This window comes from Nerophis lumbriciformis, linkage group LG22, assembly GCF_033978685.3.
Source record: "Nerophis lumbriciformis linkage group LG22, RoL_Nlum_v2.1, whole genome shotgun sequence".
Taxonomy (NCBI): Eukaryota; Metazoa; Chordata; class Actinopteri; order Syngnathiformes; family Syngnathidae; genus Nerophis; species Nerophis lumbriciformis.
In genome coordinates, this window is record NC_084569.2 from 27,729,113 (window position 1) to 27,739,958 (window position 10,846).

Sequence of the window (10,846 nt, forward strand, 5' to 3'; positions counted from 1 at the left end):
TTTCCACTTTGTATCAGTCCATCTTAGATGAGCTGGGCCTGAGCCCAGCGAAGCCGACGGCGTTTCTGGGTGTTGTTGATAAACGGTTTTCGCCTTGCATAGGAGTTTTAACTTGCACTTACAGATGTAGCGACCAACTGTAGTTACTGACAGTGGGTTTCTGAAGTGTTCCTGAGCCCATGTGGTGATATCCTTTACACACTGATGTTGCTTGTTGATGCAGTACAGCCTGAGGGATCGAAGGTCACGGGCTTAGTTGCTTACGTGCAGTGATTTCTCCAGATTCTCTGAACCCTTTGATGATATTACGGACCGTAGATGGTGAAATCCCTAAATTCCTTGCAATAGCTGGTTGACAAAGGTTTTTCGGCAGGGGGGGACCGGTGCTTTTTTTTAGAGCCGGTATAGTACCGAAAATGATTCATTAGTATCGCGGTACTATACTAGTACCGGTATACCGTACAACCCTAGTAGATAAACACTCCTGATTGACAGGTGACCCTCCGTGTTGCCCGCCAGGAACAGGTGAAGAGAATCCAGGGGTAGAGTCATGGCAGAACAGGAAGTAGAACAAACAAATCCATGGTGGTGATGTATGGCGAGGCAAATATTATTACTGTCCTCCCCTCAAGTTCAACTGTCTTACTCCAGAGAAGACTATGTAGGCGAGCTCTGATCTTGATTCCGTAGATTTCTACACCACATTTTGAGAGACAGTGCCTTGTGGGCGTGTAAAAAAAACAAACTCCCTACTGCTCTTCTCATGTATCCATCTGACGGTGTCCTTTTTCTGATCAACAGTGTTCAAGTCTGACCTGATTAACGTCTCCATGGCAACTGTTGCTTTAAGGTAAGTGTGACGTGTGTGTGACTGATGTTTACTTTCCCAGCAGTAATAATATCAAGAATACTTTTGATGATTACTTGTGTACAACTATCAAGTTATTAAATAGTTAATGATGGAAAATTGTTCTCCCAAAATTGCTCCAGCCCACAAACATATTTCAGCCTTCATATTAGAACTAATTTAGTTTCCCAGTGATTTCTGATTATTTCTGAGAGCCAAGTGCAAGTGATGGACATGCTGGTGTCACTGTGACCCTTGGACCCATTATCAGCCAGATACAGTGTTGATGTTGATATCAACGATCCCTTTAAGTTACAAACATTGTGCTTAGTGGAGACATTTTATCGAAGTCTGCTTCCAACTTTTGTACAATAATTAATTAGGAATAATCAATTACTTGGATTTAATCAGATCAACATTGAATATATAATTGTTAATTTGTATACACATATACAATCTGACCACAGATGTTTCCTCCAGAAGGTCTTATCTTTGTCCATGTGATGTCAGATGAAACAAAAATGGAGCAGTTTGGCCACAATACCCAGCAATATGTTTGGAGGAGAAAAGGAGAGGCCTTTAATCCCAGGAACACCAAGCCTACCGTCAAGCATGGTGGTGGTAGTATTATGCTCTGGGCCTGTTTTGCTGCCAATGGAACTGGTGCTTTACAGAGAGTAAATGGGACAATGAAAAAGGAGGATTACCTCCAAATTCTTCAGGACAACCTAAAATCATTAGCCCGGAGGTTGGGTCTTGGGCGCAGTTGGGTGTTCTAACAGGACAATGACCCCAAACACACGTCAAAAATGGTAAAGGAATGGCTAAATCAGGCTAGAATTAAGGTTTTAGAATGGCCTTCCCAAAGTCCTGACTTAAACGTGTGGACAACGTGTGGACAATGCTAAAGAAACAAGACCATGTCAGAAAACCAACACATTTAGCTGATCTGCACCAATTTTGTCAAGAGGAGTGGTCAAAAATTCAACCAGAAGCTAGTGGATGGCTACAAAAAGCGCCTTATTGCAGTGAAACTTGCCAAGGGACATGTAACCAAATATTAACATTGCTGTATGTATACTTTTGACAGCCATGACATTATGTTATATATATATATATATATATATATATATATATATATATATATATATATATATATATATATATATATATATATATATATATATATATACCTGTATATACAAACCCCGTTTCCATATGAGTTGGGAAATTGTGTTAGATGTAAATATAAACGGAATTCAATGATTTGCAAATCATTTTCAACCCATATTCATATATGCTACAAAGACAACATATTTGATGTTCAAACTGATAAACATTTTTTTTTGTGCAAATAATCTTTAACTTTAGAATTTGATGCCAGCAACACGTGACAAAGAAGTTGGGAAAGGTGGCAATAAATACTGATAAAGTTGAGGAATGCTCATCAAACACTTATTTGGAACATCCCACAGGTGAACAGGCAAATTGGGAAAAGGTGGGTGCCATGATTGGGTATAAAAGTGGATTCCATTAAATGCTCAGTCATTCACAAACAAGGATGGGGCGAGGGTCACCACTTTGTCAACAAATGCGTGAGCAAATTGTTGAACAGTTTAAGAAAAACCTTTGTCAACCAGCTATTGCAAGGAATTTAGGGATTTCACCATCTACGGTCCGTAATATCATCAAAGGGTTGAGAGAATCTGGAGAAATCACTGCACGTAAGCAGCTAAGCCCGTGACCTTCCATCCTTCAGGCTGTACTGCATCAACAAGCGACATCAGTTTATAAAGGATATCACCACATGGGCTCAGGAACACTTCAGAAACCCACTGTCAGTAACTACAGTTGGTCGCTACATCTGTAAGTGCAAGTTAAAACTCTCCTATGCAAGGCGAAAACCGTTTATCAACAACACCCAGAAACGCCGTCGGCTTCGGTGGGCCTGAGCTCATCTAAGATGGACTGATCCAAAGTGGAAAAGTGTTCTGTGGTCTGACGAGTCCACATTTCAAATTGTTTTTGGAAACTGTGGACGTCGTGTCCTCCGGACCAAAGAGGAAAAGAACCATCCGGATTGTTATAGGCGCAAAGTTCAAAAGCCAGCATCTGTGATGGTATGGGGGTGTATTAGTGCCCAAGACATGGGTAACTTACACATCTGTGAAGGCACCATTAATGCTGAAAGGTACATACAGGTTTTGGAGCAACATATGTTGGCATCCAAGCAACGTTACATGGACGCCCCTGCTTATTTCAGCAAGACAATGCCAAGCCACGTGTTACATCAACGTGGCTTCATAGTAAAAGAGTGCGGGTACTAGACTGGCCTGCCCGTAGTCCAGACCTGTCTCCCATTGAAAATGGGTGGCACATTATGAAGCCTAAAATACCACAACGGAGACCCCCGGACTGTTGAACAACTTAAGTTGTACATCAAGCAAGAATGGGAAATAATTCCACCTGAGAAGCTTAAAAAATGTGTCTCCTCAGTTCCTAAACGTTTACTGAGTGTTGTTAAAAGGAAAGGCCATGTAACACAGTGGTGAACATGCCCTTTCCCAACTACTTTGTCACGTGTTGCAGCCATGAAATTGTAAGTTAATTATTATTTGCAAAAAAAAAAATAAAGTTTATGAGTTTGAACATCAAATATGTTGTCTTTGTAGCATATTCAACTGAATATGGGTTGAAAAGGATTTGCAAATCATTGTATTCCGTTTATATTTACATCTAACACAATTTCCCAAATCATATGGAAACGGGGTTTGTACACACACACAGGGCTCAAATTTAACCACAGCTTGCCGCGACCACCCTCTCATTTTCCGTAATGCCCTAAAAAATTCACCAACATCTGCGGCAAGAACATCTTGTGACTTGACTTTTTACTTGTTAATGGACGAGGGAATTTCCCAAAAAACGTCATTTATTAATGCATATTAGGCAACAGGAAGTCAGGCGCATGCGCACTAGCGTCGTTTGGCTTTATAATCATGGCGGACTAACTACACGGACTTTGCCGCGGAGATTTCCCCTCGGAGTAAACGGAGCCAAGCGCTTGGTTTAACAACATTTCCCCTCTCTTCCCGCCGTGCGTGTACGAGCGCACTGCTGTGTTTGGATGGAGACAAGTGTGGACAATATTGGAGACATTTGTCCCCACACTAAAAGTATACAGCGAAGGAGAAAACTATTTGATGTTGCTTTCATTTTCTCAATACAGCGTCCATCAGCTGCTGTGACTGAGAGTTAATGAGGTGAGGAAACCTGCAGCAGGCGTGTGTCGTTTACAACTTGTTTATAAAGTCTTGAGTTTGTTGACTGGGATGTTGTTGACTTGGGCACTAATACACTCCCATATAACATGATGGAAAATTGTTCTCCAAAAATTGCTCCAGCCCACAAACATAACTAATTTAGTTTCCCAGTGATTTCTGATTATTTCTGATGGTTCTTTTCCTCTTTAGTCCGGAGGACACAACGTCCACGGTTTCCAAAAACAATTTGAAATGTGGACTCGTCAGACCACAGAACACTTTTCCACTTTGTACCAGTCCATCTTAGATGAGCTCGGGCCCAGCAAAGCTGGCAGCGTTTCTGGGTGTTGTTGATAAATGGATTTCGCTTTGTATAGTAGACTTTTAACTTGCACTTACAGATGTAGCAACCAACTGGAGTTACTGACAGTGGTTTTCTGAAGTGTTCCTGAGCCCATGTGGTTTTTGATTGATTGAAACTTTTATTAGTAGATTGCACAGTACAGTACATATTCCGTACAATTGACCACTAAATGGTAACACCCGAATAAGTTTTTAACGGTCCACGTTAATCAATTCATGGTACAAATATATACTATCAGCATCATACAGTCATCACACAAGTTAATCATCAGAGTATATACATTGAATTATTTACATTATTTACAATCCGGGGGGTGGGATGTGGAGGGGGTTGGGGCGGGGGGGTCATCAACAATTATATCATCTGAGAAATGGACATTGTAACAGTGTAGGTCTCACTTCGTAGGATATACACAGCAAGTGGTGAACATAGTGAGCTCCGAAAGCATAAGAACAAGTATATACATTTGATTATTTACATTTGATTATTTACAATCCGGGGAGGTGGGATGTGGTGGGGGGAGGGGGTTAGGCTAGAGTTGTAGTTGACTGTAGGTGAACTTTTATTGCGGTTTGAAGGAGGATAGAGATGCACTTTCTTTTACACCTGTTGGGAGTGCATTCCATATTGATGTGGCATAGAAGGAGAATGAGTTAAGACCTTTGTTAGATCGGAATCTGGGTTTGACGTGGTTTGTGGAGCTCCCCCTGGTGTTGTGGTTATGGCGGTCATTTACGTTCTGGTGATATCCTTTACACACTGATGTCGCTTTTTGATGGAGTACTGCCTGAGGGATCGAAGGTCCGTAATATCATCGCTTACGTGCAGTGAGCGATGATATTGTGGGCAGCACGGTGGAAGAGGGGTTAGTGCGTCTGCCTCACAATACGAAGGTCCTAAATAGTCGTGAGTTCAATCCCTCGGGATCTTTCTGTGTGGAGTTTGCATGTTCTCCCCGTGACTGCATGGGTTCCCTCCGGGTACTCCGGCTTCCTCCCACCTCCAAAAACAGGCACCTGGGGATAGGTTGATTGGCAACACTACATTGGCCCTAGTGTGTGAATGTGAGTGTGAATGTTGTCTGTCTATCTGTGTTGGCCCTGCGATGAGGTGGCGACTTGTCCAGGGTGTACCCCGCCTTCCGCCCGATTGTAGCTGTGATAGGCTCCAGCGCCCCCCCCGCGACCCCGAAGGGAATAAGCGGTAGAAAATGGATGGATGGATGGATGGACGTGCAGTGATTTCTCCAGATTCTCTGAACCTTTTGATATTACAGACCGTAGATGATGAAATCCCTAAATTCCTTGCAATAGCTGGTTGAGAAATGTTGTTCTTAAACTGTTGGACATTTTGCTCACGCATTTGTTGACCCTCGTCCCATCCTTGTTTGTGTGTGACTGAGCATTTCATGGAAGCTGCTTTTATACCCAATCATGGCACCCACCTGTTCCCAATTAGCCTTTTCACCTTTGAGATGTTCCAAATAAGGGGCATCTTTCTCAGTCTTTTTTGCCACTTGTGCCAGCTTTTTTGAAACATGTTGCTGGCATCAAATTCCAAACGAGCTAATATTTGCAAAAATAACAAAGTTTTCCAGTTGGAACATTAAATATCTTGTCTTTGCAGTCTATTCAATTGAATATAGGTTGAAAAGGATTTGCAAATCATAGTATTCTGTTTTTATTTACCATTTACACAACGTGCCAACTTCACTGCTTTTGGGGTTTGTACAATTCTATAACATGCATGCAAAGAACTCAAAATGTTTCCCATTTGGCAACTCTATCCTGTAGCCACGCCCCCTCGGGTAATGTACTACTTCCTGTGTTGTGACCTCTGTTTATATCCAAACGTCAAAAATATACCTTCTCGTACCTAATAAATACATCAATAAATGTGCAATATATTTATCTGTACTAAGGATGTCCGATAATGGCGTTTTGCCGATATCCGATATTGTCCAACTCTTTAATTACCGATACCGATACCGATATCAACCGATATATACAGTCGTGGAATTAACACATTATTATGCCTAATTTGGACAACCAGGTATGGTGAAGATAAGGTACTTTTTAATAAAATTAATAAAATAAAATAAGATAAATAAATTCAAAACATTTTCTTGAATAAAAAAGAAAGTAAAACAATATAAAAACAGTTAAATAGAAACTAGTAATTAATGAAAATTAGTCAAATTAACTGTTAAAGGTTAGTACTATTAGTGGACCAGCAGCACGCACAATCATGTGTGCTTACGGACTGTATCCCTTGCAGACTGTATTGATATATATTGATATATAATGTAGGAACCAGAATATTAATAACAGAAAGAAACAACCCTTTTGTGTGAATGAGTGTAAATGGGGGAGGGAGGTTTTTTGGGTTGGTGCACTAATTGTAAGTGTATCTTGTGTTTTTTATGTTGATTTAATAAAAATAAAAATAAATAAAAAAATGTAAAAAACGATACCGATAATAAAAAAAACGATACCAATAATTTCCGATATTACATTTTAACACATTTATATTATCGGACATCTCTAATCTGTACAGTAATTTTACACATAGCTCCTGTTTTATATCTATTTATATCTGCACCTTCTTTTGTAAATGCAAATATTCTGCAGTTTATTTGGTAAATGCAACATTCTTTCTGTAAATACCTGATGCTGCACTACAACGAGCCAATGCAAGGAAATGTGTTCTTATCTGTTCAGCAAAGTTCAAATTTGACTGCCAATAAAGGAAGTCTAAGAACTAAAACTGGTTGGGAACTAACAGTGTTCCAGTTGTCATCATCCCAAATATGATGAGCAGCAAAGTAGAAAGCCGTCAACGTTGTGCCTCCGAGAGCAAACGCAGGTGACAATTTGTTTTTATTTTATGGACATCTGGTATCTGTCCTTAAGGGAGGGGCTCTGTCATGTGTGTGTGATCATGTCTTGTTTTAGTCATGTTCGGTTTTGTTTTTGGACTCTTTGTGCACTTTTGTTTGTTTTGTCACCATAGCAACCCATTAGTTTTCACCTGTCATGTCACGCACCTGTTTCACGTTTTGAGTCACGCACCTGTTTTCACTGATCATGTCACTGCTATTTAAGCCTGTCTGTTTCTGTTGTTCGTCCTGGTGACATTATCCTATCTATCCGTTCATACCATGCTACTTCTGACACCCCTGCTACCTCTGTTTGTCTTCATGCTTCCATAGTTCCATGCCAAGTAAGTTTTGTTTATTGTTCATAGTTTCTGCCTTTGTGCAAGTTTTGTTTCATTAGCCAAGTTTGATCCCCGCCATTGTGCGCACCTTTTGTTTGCTTCCTTTTTTTGTAGTCTGTTAGTGTTTAAAATACAAAAATGTACTTACATTCACGTCTTGCCCGCGCCAACTTTCCTTTGCATTCCGGGAAAACAAACCCCAAGGTCCACATATTGACAGTTGACATAATTCATCCACGGAACTTTTGTTACTGTTTGAGAGTTCCGCTTGGATGGGGTTTTCACGGGGCACATTTCCGGTGTTGTTACAAGTATATCTAGCTGTGGCATACTTGCCAACCTTGAGACCTCCGATTTCGGGAGGTGGGGGGTGGGGCGGGGGCGTGGTCGGGGGTGGGGCGGGGGGCGTGGTTGGGGGCGTGGTTAAGATATATATATATATATAAGAAATACTTGACTTTCAGTGAATTCTAGCTACATATATATATATATATATATACATATATATATATATATATATATATATATATGTATATATATATAAATAAAATAAATACTTGAATTTCAGTGTTCATTTACAAACTACAACTCACAAACACTTTATAGTTAGGCTCCACCATCAGAATGTGTACTTAAACTTATAAAGATCACATGGATATTATTCAGTGACTTGATTCACCAAAACTAACCTGTTATACAGGAGGAAAAAGCACACAGGACGTTTCAATTGTTCACAGACTGGTCGCGCTCATCAGAATGACAAGACACTTCCGGTCTGCAGGCGATAGCATTCAATTGGGAAGAAACGCCCTACTGCCCCCTACTGACCAATGTGAATACTGATAAATGTGTAATGACAGCCCCAAAAACGAATTCAAACCACAAAATAAAATAAATAAATCAACACAAAAATGTGACACATTATGGGTGGGTCACATATGCATGTACAGTAGATGGCAGTATTGTCCTGTTTAAAAGTGTCACAACATTGCTGTTTACAGCAGACAAACTGCTTTACGGTAGACACTGTTGTTGTGACTCAGGTCCGCCTGAATTTCGGGAGTTTTTCGGGAGAAAATTTGTCCCGGGAGGTTTTCGGGAGAGGCGCTGAATTTCGGGAGTCTCCCGGAAAATCCGGGAGGGTTGGCAAGTATGAGCTGTGGCCGCACACAACTACTGTTAAGTGGCGCCCCACAGTAGTGAAGCTGGAGAGACAACAAAATCAGACATGAATGAACAAAGAATCCTGCTGAAAACAAGTTTGGGTTGTTTGCAATCAGCCCAAAAAGCGATACATCCAACAAGAGAAGTAATAACAACCATGGTGCGTTGCAACAGTCATCTTGGATCACATCGAGTGTCCACTCTCGCCTTGTCTTTAAAACACACTTTACTTTCGTTGTCGTCACCCTTGACCCGCGACTTAGTATAGTGTCCGCAGCTATACTCCTCTCTGTTGTTTGTTTGTCATCCGAGTCGCCTGAGGATGACCCTCAGAAGTGCTAGGCTCGCTATTGGGAGGCTTTGAAGTTCACCAAAGGAGTTGCCAAGTTGACTGTCATCAGCGCTGGGCACCGTAGTCAGAGGTGTTGGGCAGATCCTTGTTCCTCACCATCCATCGTCTTCACACTTTCCCGTCAGATGAAGCCACCTTCGGAGAGCAGGGTGGTGACCGGATCGGAAACCGAGGAGGTCGGTGAGGTCTTTCTTCGACAACGAGGACTCCCCTTCAGGGTTGGGTTTGTGGGATGTTAGGGACTAGGGTCCTATTGACCTTCAAATCTTCACCAATGGCTCTACGCTGAATGGCTCCCAGACTGGTGGAGCAGGTGTGACAGTTCTTCGTGAAGATGACTCTTGGCATGCTGCTACCGGGACCTTTAGCAGCTCATTTCAATCTGAAAAGTCTGCCACGATTGCCGCCATATCTTGGATGCCTCAGTTTTACGACTGGTCCTCAGTTTCCATCATCCGTGACTGCAAGTCCCTGGTCCAAGCTGTCAGCAACCCCAACACCACAGAGAACCCTCCATAATATCAATCCTATTCTCCTTATCGGCTTTCCCACCTTCAAAACAGATACAACTTTTCTGGGTCCCAGTCCACTGCAACCTAGCAGGCAACGACCTTGCCGATGAACAAGCCAAGCTCCAAGATGACCACCAACTCCATCGATCAACTCGCCATGCAATCATCCGTAAGAGATGCCTCCCTCCCCCCTCCAACCATCCCCGTCTCATCTCCCTAACATCCCACAAACCTCCTCTCTGTTCTGGTACTGAGAAGCCACGGATGTACAGATACCGAATGTCGTTACAACATTTAGCTCCTCTTTCGACTCCCGTCCTTACACGCTACAATATTTCATTAAAGAAAACATAAGTGATACACTATATTGCCAAAAGTATTTGGCCACCCATCCAAATGATGAGAATCAGGTGTCCTAATCACTTGGCCCGGTCACAGGTGTATAAAATCAAGCACTTAGGCATGGAGACTGTTTCTACAAACTTTTGTGATTTCCAGCGTGGAACTGTCATAGGATGCCACCTTTGCAACAAATCCAGTGGTAAAATGTCCTCGCTCCTAAATATTCCAAAGTCAACTGTCGGCTTTATTATAAAAAAAAAATGGAAGAGTTTGGGAACAATAGCAAGTGGTAGGTAGGCCACGTAAACTGACAGAGAGGGGTCAGTGGATGCTGAAGCGCATAGTGCAAAGAGTTCGCCGACTTTCTGCACAGTCAGTTGCTACGGAGCTCCAAACTTCATGTGACCTTCCAAATTAGCCCACGTACAGCACGCAGAGAGCTTCATGGAATGGGTTTCCATGGCCGAGCAGCTGTATCTAAGCCATACATCATCACCAAGTCCAATGCAAAGCGCCGGATGCAGTGGTGTAAAAGCAAGTCGCCACTGGACTCTAGAGCACTGGAGACGCGTTCTCTGGAGTGATGAATCACGCGTTTCCATCTGGTACTCTGATGGACAAGTCTGGGTTTGGAGGTTGCCAGGAGAACGGACCATTTCGGACTGCATTGTGCCAAGTGTGAAATTTGGTGGAGGAGGAATTATGGTGTGGGGTTGTTTTTCAGGAGTTGGGCTTGGTCCCTTAGTTCCAGTGAAAGGAACTTTGAATGCTCCAGGATACCAA